The following is a 10000-nucleotide window of genomic DNA, read 5'->3' as shown; positions in this document are numbered from 1 at the left end:
ATCGATGCATTGATGTGAGAATTTGAGGTTTGATGCGATTTTAATCCCCAGATCCTTAACGCATTGAACACTTGTGAGTTTAACGCCGCGTATTTCGTAATCGAACTTCTTATTTTTTGTTCCAACTTGAAGGACCTGGCACTTGTCTACGTTAAAGGGCATCTCCCATTTATCCGACCAAGCTGAAATTTTGTGCAAATCCTCTTGGAGGCTTTGCCTGTCTTCGTCAGTGAGAACCGAGTTACCAATCTTTGTGTCGTCTGCAAATTTACTAATGCGATTATTGAGTCCAACATCCACGTCGTTGATGTAAATAATGAAGAGCACTGGGCCAAGAACCGAGCCCTGAGGGACGCCACTAGTGACCGGCGCCCACTCAGTTAAATCCGTCAATCACCACTCTCTGTTGTCTGTTCCTCAACCAATTCGCGATCCATTGGTTTACTTGACCGTCAATGCCTATTTGATTTAATTTATAAAGTAATTTATGATGTGGGACTTTATCAAACGCTTTCTGGAAATCAAGATAGACTACGTCCACTGATTTGGTTACGTCATAAATTGAGAAGAGATCGTTATAAAAGGTCAGTAGGTTTGACAGGCAGGATCTTTTGTTAAGGAAGCCATGTTGTGAATCCCCGATTAATGAGTGGCTTTCGAGGTAACTCACAATTTTGTCTCTAATTATGCTCTCGAGTAGCTTACCTACAATTGAAGTTAGACTAATGGGTCGGTAGTTACCTGGTATTTTTTTGTCTCCTTTCTTAAAAATCGGTGTCACGTTAGCCTTTTTCCAATCTGAAGGGACGATGCCTTGTCGCAAGGACATATTGAATACGGTAGTGAGGGAGGAGAGTATTTCGCTCTTTGTTTCTTTAAGCAGTATAGGATATACTTTGTCGGGTTCGGGACTTTTATTTGCTTTAAGTGAATGGAGAGCTTTAAGGACTTCATCGGTTCTTATTTCAAAATTAGGCAATGCATGCTCGAGATTTACAATAGTACTGGTGTTGTTGGAAGCGAGAGGAAGACTGTTAGTATTAAACACCGAGGAAAAGTAATTGTTTAAGAGGTTTGCAATGTGTTGGCTGTCAGTCACTAGTGCACCGTCGCTGTTTGTTAAAGGTCCAATACCACTTTTGATCGCCTTTCTGTTGTTTATGTAGTAATTGAAGAAAGATTTCGGATTATTTTTACAGTTGGCTGCAATATTTTCTTCATATCTACGCTTTGCCTGACCTACTAGTCTTTTTACTCGTCGCCTGGCATCATTATAAAGTCTAATGTTTTCGGGCGTGCTTTGTTCTTTCTTTAACCTGTAAAACAATTTTCTTTCATTGACTGATTGTTTGATTTCGCTATTAAACCACGGTGGGCTTTTATTAGTGTTAAGTCGCTTCTCGCACAAGGGGACGAATGTGTTCTGCTGAGTGAGTAAGTGATTTTTAAAGCTTAGCCAGGCTTCATCTACGTTGCCGTCATCTGATAGTTGTATTTCTGTTAGTTTTTGTCGGATTTCTACGAAGTTAGCTCTTTTGAAATTGGGCACCTTTACTTTATTTTCATTCACTGATGATTGAGCTCTAATGTCGACGCGCACTAATTTATGATCGCAAGAACCGAGGTGTTCTCCTACCGTGACACTACTGACAAGGTTATCTTGGGTCGCTATAACAAGGTCGAGTATATTATTTTGTCGAGTTGGCTCAGAAACCATTTGGCTTAGATAATTTTCTTCTAGAAATTCGATCATTCTATGTGACTCGCCTTCTGTACCTGACAGTGTCGCCCAGTCGATATGGGGGAGGTTCAAGTCTCCTAATATCAGTGAGTCGTTGTTATTAAGTGACTGCCTTAAGACGCTGTACATTTCAAGGTCGTCATCGAGTGATTGCCCGGGAGGTCTGTAGGTAACAGATATATTTAAATTGACTTTTGCAATGTTTACTCGCACGCACAAATGTTCAACGTTACTGTTTCCCGGTGTTTTGTCAGTGGGTTGCAAATAGCTTTTGACATAAAGGGCGACGCCACCGCCTCTACGGTTTACACGATCTTTGTTGAAGAGTCTGTAGCCATCTATGTTGTATTCGGAACTTAAATCAATATTTGTGGTGTCGATAAATGTTTCGGTTATAGCAATTATGTCAAAATTTTCTGTTAAAGCAAGACATCTCAGTTCATCAAATTTGTTTCTTAGGCTACGCGCATTGAAACTATGGATTTTTAAGTTATCTAGAGGCTTGGTAATAGAGGTGGTGGTACTTGCGGGATCACGGTTACGGGTTTGTTGCGATGCACGGCGTCTATTTACATGGGCGGGGTGGAGGGACGTGGCCGTGACTCGTTTTTTGCTCGGATGACACGCACTGCTTTGTTGAGGAGCCTTCCGAGTCTGGCTGCCCCGATGGGAGAAAGATGCAATCCGTCCCTGTGGAAGAGCTCATTTTGTCCATAGAAATTATCCCATGCGTTTAAGAACTCCACGAGAGAGAGAGAGAGAGAGAGAGAGAGAGAGAGAGAGAGAGAGAGAGAGAGAGAGAGAGAGAGAGAGAGAGAGAGAGAGAGAGAGAGAGAGAGAGAGAGAGAGAGAGACGGATGGGTATACCATATAAAAAAAAAACTTTCTCGTATGTATATAAGGCTCTGTACTGTCACTCTAAGGTTTCTCGTGTGTGTATAAGGCTCTGTACTGTCACTCTAAGGCTTCCCTGGATCACCACCTCAACAATAACACAATACAAGCCAGAGTTGATCAGCGTCTTCATTCTTTCATCTCTTCCGCCGGTAAACTCTGCGGACTTCCCTCGCCTGTATTTCCTCCTGCCTACGACTTAAACTCTTGCGGGAGGAAGGTATCAAGACCACCCGAAACTGACCTCTCTCTTTTGGTCTTTTTCTTTCCCTTCATTATTTTTTTTTCTCTTCCCTTCTTTTCTCTTCATGTTTCTCTTTTCTCTTCTCGTTTCTCTTTTCTCGTTTCTCTTTTCTCTTTTCTCGTTTCTCTTTTCTCTTTTCTCTTCATGTTTCTCTTTTCTCTTCTCGTTTCTCTTTTCTCGTTTCTCTTTTCTCTTCTCGTTTCTTTTTCTCTTTTCTCGTTTCTCTTTTCTCGTTTCTCTTTTCTCGTTTCTCTTTTCTCTTTTCTCTTTTCTCTTTTCGTTTCTCTTTTCTCTTCTCGTTTCTTTTTTCTCCTCTCGTTTCTCTTTTCTCTTTTCGTTTCTTTTTTCTTCTCGTTTCTCTTTTCTCTTCTCGTTTCTCTTTTCTCTTCTCGTTTCTCTTTTCTCGTTTCTCTTTTCTCTTCTCGTTTCTCGTTTCTTTTCTCGTTTCTCTTTTCTCTTCTCGTTTCTCTTTTCTCGTTTCTCTTTTCTCTTCTCGTTTCTCGTATCTCTCGTTTCTCGTTTCTCGTTTCTCTTTTCTCTCGTTGTTCTTTTTTCTCCTTTCTCTCGTTTCTCTTTTCTCTCGTTTCTCTTTTCTCTCGTTTCTCTGGTTTCTCGTTTCTCTCGTTTCTCGTTTCTCTCGTCTCTCGTTTCTCTCGTCTCTCGTTTCTCTTTTCTCTCGTTTCTCTCGTCTCTCGTTTCTCTTTTCTCTCGTTTCTCTCGTCTCTCGTTTCTCTCGTCTCTCGTTTCTCTTTTCTCTCGTTTTTCTTTTCTCTCGTTTCTCGTTTCTCTCGTTTTTCTTTTCTCGTTTTTCTTTTCTCTCGTTTCTCTTTTCTCTCGTTTCTCTTTGCTCTCGTTTCTCTTTGCTCTCGTTTCTCTTTGCTCTCGTCTCGTCTCGTCTCGTCTCCTCGTCTCTCCTCTTCTCTTCTCTTCTTATGCCAAACTTCAATTAATTTATCCTCCTTTCTTATATGTCTGTCTGCCTCTGTATGTGTCTGTTTGCCTATCTCACACACACGCATTCATACAAAGAGGGTCGTTTTTGTTCCTGTCCTCGTGCCCTGCCCTTGAGCTGCCTCCCTTGACGTAATAAAAAAAAATCCACCGTAGCAGCAGCTCACACCACTTGTTGATTCATAGTGTTCCTTTTGTCAACCTTTTCTTCTCTCCACTCATATTCTTCTTTCTTATATCCTTGTCAACAGTTCTATTTTTGGTTCTTATTTTACGCTTTCTTTTTTTTCATATCCACGTCTACTCCATATAGGCCTACTTACTCCCCTTGTGCCCTCTCGTAGATACTAATAATAATAGTAATAGTAAGTAAGGAAAATGGCGTGAATGAGGAATAAAAGCTGAAGGAGGAAAAGGAAGAGAGGAAGGAGAAGTCATGTTACCTGCCCCCCCTCCCCCCCCCAATAATGAGAGTAAGAAAAGTGTTCCCCGCTTGGAGCCTCCCTTCCCCCTCGGTACAAGCTTAACCTTAACGCACGAGACAACGACACCATCTCCCAGGCACGCTTTGAGGAAGGTGAGAAGGGCGACAGGCGGAGTGACAGAGAGAGGAGGTGGAGGAGGTGGTGTAAGAAGGAAGAGGAGGAGGTGGAGGAGGTGGTGTAAGGAGGAAGAGGAGGAGGAGGAGGAGGTGGAGGAGGTGGAGGAGGAGGAGGAGGAGGTGTAAGGAGAGGCGAAGGCGGAGGAGGAGAAGAGAAAGTGGAGAAACTGTAAGGAGAAGAGGAACAAAGGAAGGAATGGGAAGGAGGAGGAGGAAGAGGAATGGAGGGAGGAAGTGTAAGGAGAGGAGGAAGCAGAAGAGGAAAGGAAAGAGGGCAACAGGAGGAAGAAGAGGAACCAGGGAAGAAAGAGGAAGAGAGTGATGTGAATGCCTGGAGGAGAAGAAAGAAAGAAAAGGAGGAGGAAACAGAGGAAAGAAGGTGACAGAAGGAAGAGGAGGAGGAGGAGGTGTAGGGAAATAAGGTAGCAGAGGAGGAAGGGGAAGAAGAGGGCAGTGGTGATTGTGGCGGGGACAAGTAACAAGGAGGAAGAGGAAGAGCAGGAAGAGGAAATGTAGCAAGAAGAGGAAGCAGAAGACGAAGAAGAGGGTAGTGGTGGTAGTAGTAGTAGTAGTAGTAGTGGTGGTGGTGGTGGTGGTGGTGGCGGGGGGGACAAGTGACAGCCAGGAGAGGGCGGCAGAATTAAGTGGCAGGAACATTTTGCAGGTCCATTTTGCAGTGTTAGTACAGAGCTGTGAGGTGTGGGTGGTGTGTTGAGGGGAGGAGGAGGAGGAGGAAGAGAGAGATGCAGGAGGAAGAAGAGGACACTAGCATGGAGGAAGGGAGAGGAAGGTACAAGAGGAGGGAGAGAGTTACAGAAGGTGGAAAAGGAAGAGGACGAGGACACTAGCATGAAGGAAGAGGAAGAGGAGGAGGAGAAGAGGAAGGTAACAGAGAGAGAGAGAGAGAGAGAGAGAGAGAAGAGAGAGAGAGAGAGATTAGAGTCGATAGTTAAATAGATAATGGCTAATTTGTCTGCTTCTTCAATTATTTAAATAGTTGGGCACTCGGGCAAATAGAGAGTTCAGTAGTCACTAGTTAGTCAGACAGTTAGTTGGTTAAATAGTTAGCTAGTTTATTTGTTCGTTAGGAGAGGAAGGTTAGGATAGAGGGAATGAAGAGGAGATTGAAAGAAGAAAACATTAGCTGCAGACATTAAGGTATAGAATTAATACAAGAATGGAAGAGATAGGAGAGGGAAGGGAGGAGGTGAATGAAGGAAGTATAGAGGAGGGAATGAGGAAGAGATAGAGAAGGAGGTAGAAAGAGGAGAACACTAGCAACAGACATAAAGGTGAAGAATTAATACAAGAATGGAAGAGATAGGAAAGAGAAGAGGAAGGAGGGAAGGGAGAAGGTGAATGAAGAAGGTATAGAGGAGAAAAAAAAGGGGAACACAGGGATTAAGGTTAAGAACTGGTAGATGCAGGGGAGGGGAAGGAAAGAGAAAGGAAGGGAGGAGGAGATGGAAAGGAGAACACAGGGATTAAGGTTAAGAACTAATACATGCAAGGGAGGGGAAGGAAAGAGAGGAGAAAGCAAAGGAGGAGGAGGATGAGGATACAGGTGGTGAGTTTAGCTATTTTTATTATAAGTTACTGATCTCTGCTTAAACTGGATGAGGCCGGGAAGAGAAGACGTGAAGGAAGAGAGAAGGACAAGAATACAGGTCAGGTGTAGCGAGCATGGAGGTTTTGCTAATGCTAGAAATTACTGACCTCTGTTAAGGGGGGGTTGCCTTAAAATCAAAACATGCATTTACTTATTCTTGAGATGAATAAATAAGAGTTAGGATTTTGTTTTAAGTCAGGGGATGTTAGTAGAGAGAAGAAAAATGGTTTAATGGAAGAGGTACTGAGAGAAAATGGGGTTAGAGTTGCCGGGGGTGAGGTTAAGGGGGGCTACTCTAAAAATTAAGGGAAATGGGGTCAGGGTTGCGTTAAGGCGTGGAGGAGCAAGGAAAGGGAAGAGGTGAAGGAAGAGAGGAAGAAAGAAAGGAAAAACAAGAGTACTGGTTAGGTGTAGCAAGCATGAAGGTTAAATGACTAATTTTAAGAGTTACTGATCCATGCTTAGACTGGACGAGGAAGGAGAGGGACGAGGGGAAGAAAAAAAAAAAAAAAAACAGGAGTACAGGTTAGGTGTAGCAATCATGGAAGTTAAATGACTAATGTGAGGAGTTACTGATCCCTGCTTGGACTCGATGAGGAAGGAGAAGGACGAGGGGAAGGAAGTGAGGAAGAAAGAAACAAGAATACAGGTTAAGTGTAGCAAGCATGAAGGTTAAATGACTGATGTGAGGAGTTACTGAGGAAGGAGAAGGACGAGGGGAAGGAAGAGAGGAAGAAAGAAAGGAGAAACAAGAGTACAGGTTAAGTGTAGCAAGCATGGAGGTTAAATGACTAATATGAGGAGTTAAAGATCCCTACTTGGACTGGATGAGGAAGGAGAGGGAAGAGGGGGAGGAAGGAGAGGGAAGGACAAGAATACAGGGCAGGAGGCTGAGACAAGGTGTAGCAGGAAGACCGGTGGGGTGTGGAGATCCTTCAGGCAGACAGTCAGGTGTTTATGTCAATGTTTTCAGTAAGGAGTCCTGTGTTGTTTAGGTCAAAGTCAATGGCAGCGTGTACATTGAAGATGAGTCGATAGGTCAGGGTGTAATCGTACTTATTTTACACGATGTTCTGTAATGTATATATTTACGAAACTAAGAAAGTAACAAAAACTACAGTCAGTTTACAAAGGGGTGCAGCACACTGTATATTAAGGTGTTTAGGTTAAGTGTGTTGAGATATTTGTCATTGTGAACACAGCATCAGGCAGCAGACTCTGGCCCCACGCCGCCTCCACCTTGCCTAAAACACTGTGAAGGCAGCAATAAGTCCGTCCCTTTACCAAGTGATGAGAAATATTTTTATTCATCGCTGACAATAGTGGAAATGTCAATCAAATTCAGTCTTTTAGTGTCTTGAGTCATTTTACACGTTGCTGTTGACTTTGATGTCAGTTTTCATTTCTTGATGTGCAGAAATTGACTTTTACTTATCATCTTTGTTGTCCAGCATTATTTTTCTCTTCATCGCTTTGCTTCACAGACCTCCCTCCTTCAAGTGAGACGGACGTCTTGTGGCACACTCTTGGCTCCACACTTACCCTTCAGGGGGACTGGTAGGCCGCTGCTAATGTGTTGACTAGGCTTAATATCACTTGCAATCATCAATTTAAACTATACAGTTAAACTTGCCACCAAAAAATACAAAATTAACGAGTCATAAATACCTGCAACAGGCTCCGGAGACAAACTGGAAGCTTTTCTGGTCAAGTTTACTAAGATGAATGTGTGGAATCAGTTTATTAAAGGAACAAGATAACAATTACATGAAATGCAATACGTTACAAGAATGTCGGATTCAAATTTAACTCGTTCGTAGACCCCTTGCTGCCGAGGGAACCAGCGAGGTCTGGGAGTGTGCTCCTGCACGTGTGGGTCCAGCCGGGCGTCAGTCCTCCACTAAGCTGCTTCTGCAGGTGTTGGGGAGGCACCAGCCAGGCAGCCTTCAGGAGCTGTCAGGGAGAAAGGAAGTCAGCTTTGTGAGGACTGTCAGTGTACTTTGCTCCCCAGGGCTGTAGATGTTGCAAATAAATAAGTAAGGGACGCTCCTGTTGGTTTCTTTCAGCCCAGACCCTTCCAGTCTTCCTCCGAAGACTCTTTGAAGTATTTTGGACTTGCGGTATATTTGCAGTAACCCATTTTCTACCAATTTTTGCAGTAATTCTCATTTTTGACACTTATCAACCTATTTTTAAGGCTTGATTTTTTTTTTAAAGTGTGCTTTAAAAATGCTTCTTGATTTGAAAGTTCATTAAAAATATTTTTATTTAATTTCAGAAATTTGAAAATATTTTGCAAATATTCAAAAAAATTGTTGAAAAATGCATATTTTAAGCCCAAAAACTAATTTTTCGGCCTAGTTTTTTAATGTTATTTGATGCCAATGACAAGTTATACCTTAACTGAATATTGAAGTCGAGTTCATAAGACTGATATAATGCACTGAAAAAATCCTACAATGTAACACCAGTGAGTGCAGAAGTAGCATCTGGGGGTGGCCCGGCTGGTGTGCTGCCCGGACTCCTACTGACAAGGCACTCAGCGGTGTTGCACTATAGAAAATGTTTTTTTATCTTGAAGGAATTCAAAGTACTTGATTATAAATGGCTGTGAGTGACATTAAGCGAACAATACAATATCTCAAACCCTAGACGTCCAGCACCTGTATGGGAGATGTAAAGGACCAGGGATACGGACAACAGGGCTGGGTGAGAGGAGTCCCGTCACAAGGCACTGAGAGCAGAGAACACTGGCGACAGACTCAGGAAACAGAAGAGAGTGAGTGAGTGAGGAATGGGGAGGAGGAAGAGAGGTGAGGAGGAAGGGAAAGAACAGGGATGAATGCTGGTAAAACACTAGTGAAGGAGAACAGAGACGAACTGATGATACTGGACCAAGGACTAGATGAAGGCACTGGAGCCAAGACTAGCTAAAAGTATATCTGTTGTTCTAAAGGAAGGAGAATAAGGAAATTGTAAGAAGAAAAAGGAGATTGAAACTGAGAAAGAAGAGATGAAAGTTCCTGCCTACTTGTGATACGGGGAAGCGAGTCCTGTCAAACTGCAGAACACCAAGGAAATAACGAGTCAGGGCAGCCATTACCGAGTTCCCTAAACAAAATTAATGTGGAAGTTTGTAAATGTAAAAATGAATGAAGGTAGTTGAGAGACCGTCTGGCAAATGAAATAAACATCATGATATGGTGTGTTTCCTGGAGGAGGGGAAGTGCTGTGGTCCTGGAGGAGGGGAAGTGCTGTGGGAGGGGAGGGGACTAATGTTGGGTCAGTCTATCAAGTCGTGCACCATAGGAGAACTTTTCATATCCGAAGTCAGAAAAAGATCGAACACTTAAAAGATCCATACAGCTGTCCTAATAGATGCTTTGATCATTGGAGCGGCCTGGGCCAAGAAAGAGGCTGTTCACGCAAAAAGAAATTAAAAAGAAAAACACAAATTCAAAGGGAAAACTAGCGACAAAAAAATAAAAAAAAATAAAAAGAAAAACACAAATTCAAAGGGAAAACTAACGACAAAAAAATCAAAAAACACAAATTAAAAAGGAAAACAAATTCAAAGGGAACACTTGCGACAAAAAAAAATTTAAAAACCCAAATTTAAAGAAAAAACTAACAAAAACTGCAAAGCTCAATTTCTTCCACTTACTCAATTTCTCATTTAATCACTCAACTCTCCTAACTTCTACAACTTGGAAATACTGTAGAGATAATTCCGCTTCAAATTATCGTGCTTTCAACCCTCAATCTCTACCTTGAACCCCAAAATAATAAGACTAATTTAAACCTATCACTCAACTCTACTATTACAGCTTCTAAATACTCTAAGAGATATTTCGCTTCTATTTATCATGCTTTCAACTCTATCTCTGCCTGAACCCCAACTCATAAGGGCTAATTGAAAGATAATACAGACAGATGGAGCTGCACGAGACGGGACTCCAC

The 10000-nt window shown here is 42.4% G+C and overlaps 2 long non-coding RNA genes across 2 annotated transcripts in view; one reads left to right on the top strand and one right to left on the bottom strand.

Annotated features, from left to right (window-relative positions):
• LOC126995820 (uncharacterized) overlaps window positions 1-8088 on the top strand; it is a 15324-nt gene extending 7236 nt beyond the window's left edge. Inside the window, exons 2-3 of the long non-coding RNA XR_007750735.1 lie at window positions 7525-7597; window positions 7861-8088. This is a non-coding gene — a long non-coding RNA (uncharacterized LOC126995820). The remainder of the gene's footprint in view (window positions 1-7524; window positions 7598-7860) is intronic.
• Window positions 7765-10000, bottom strand: part of LOC126995821 (uncharacterized) — a 14536-nt gene continuing 12300 nt past the window's right edge. Inside the window, exon 3 of the long non-coding RNA XR_007750736.1 lies at window positions 7765-7993. This is a non-coding gene — a long non-coding RNA (uncharacterized LOC126995821). The remainder of the gene's footprint in view (window positions 7994-10000) is intronic.

The sequence above is a fragment of the Eriocheir sinensis genome, chromosome 9 (assembly GCF_024679095.1).
Source record: "Eriocheir sinensis breed Jianghai 21 chromosome 9, ASM2467909v1, whole genome shotgun sequence".
In the NCBI taxonomy this organism is placed as follows: domain Eukaryota; kingdom Metazoa; phylum Arthropoda; class Malacostraca; order Decapoda; family Varunidae; genus Eriocheir; species Eriocheir sinensis.
This window is presented reverse-complemented; position numbering and strand designations above follow the sequence as displayed.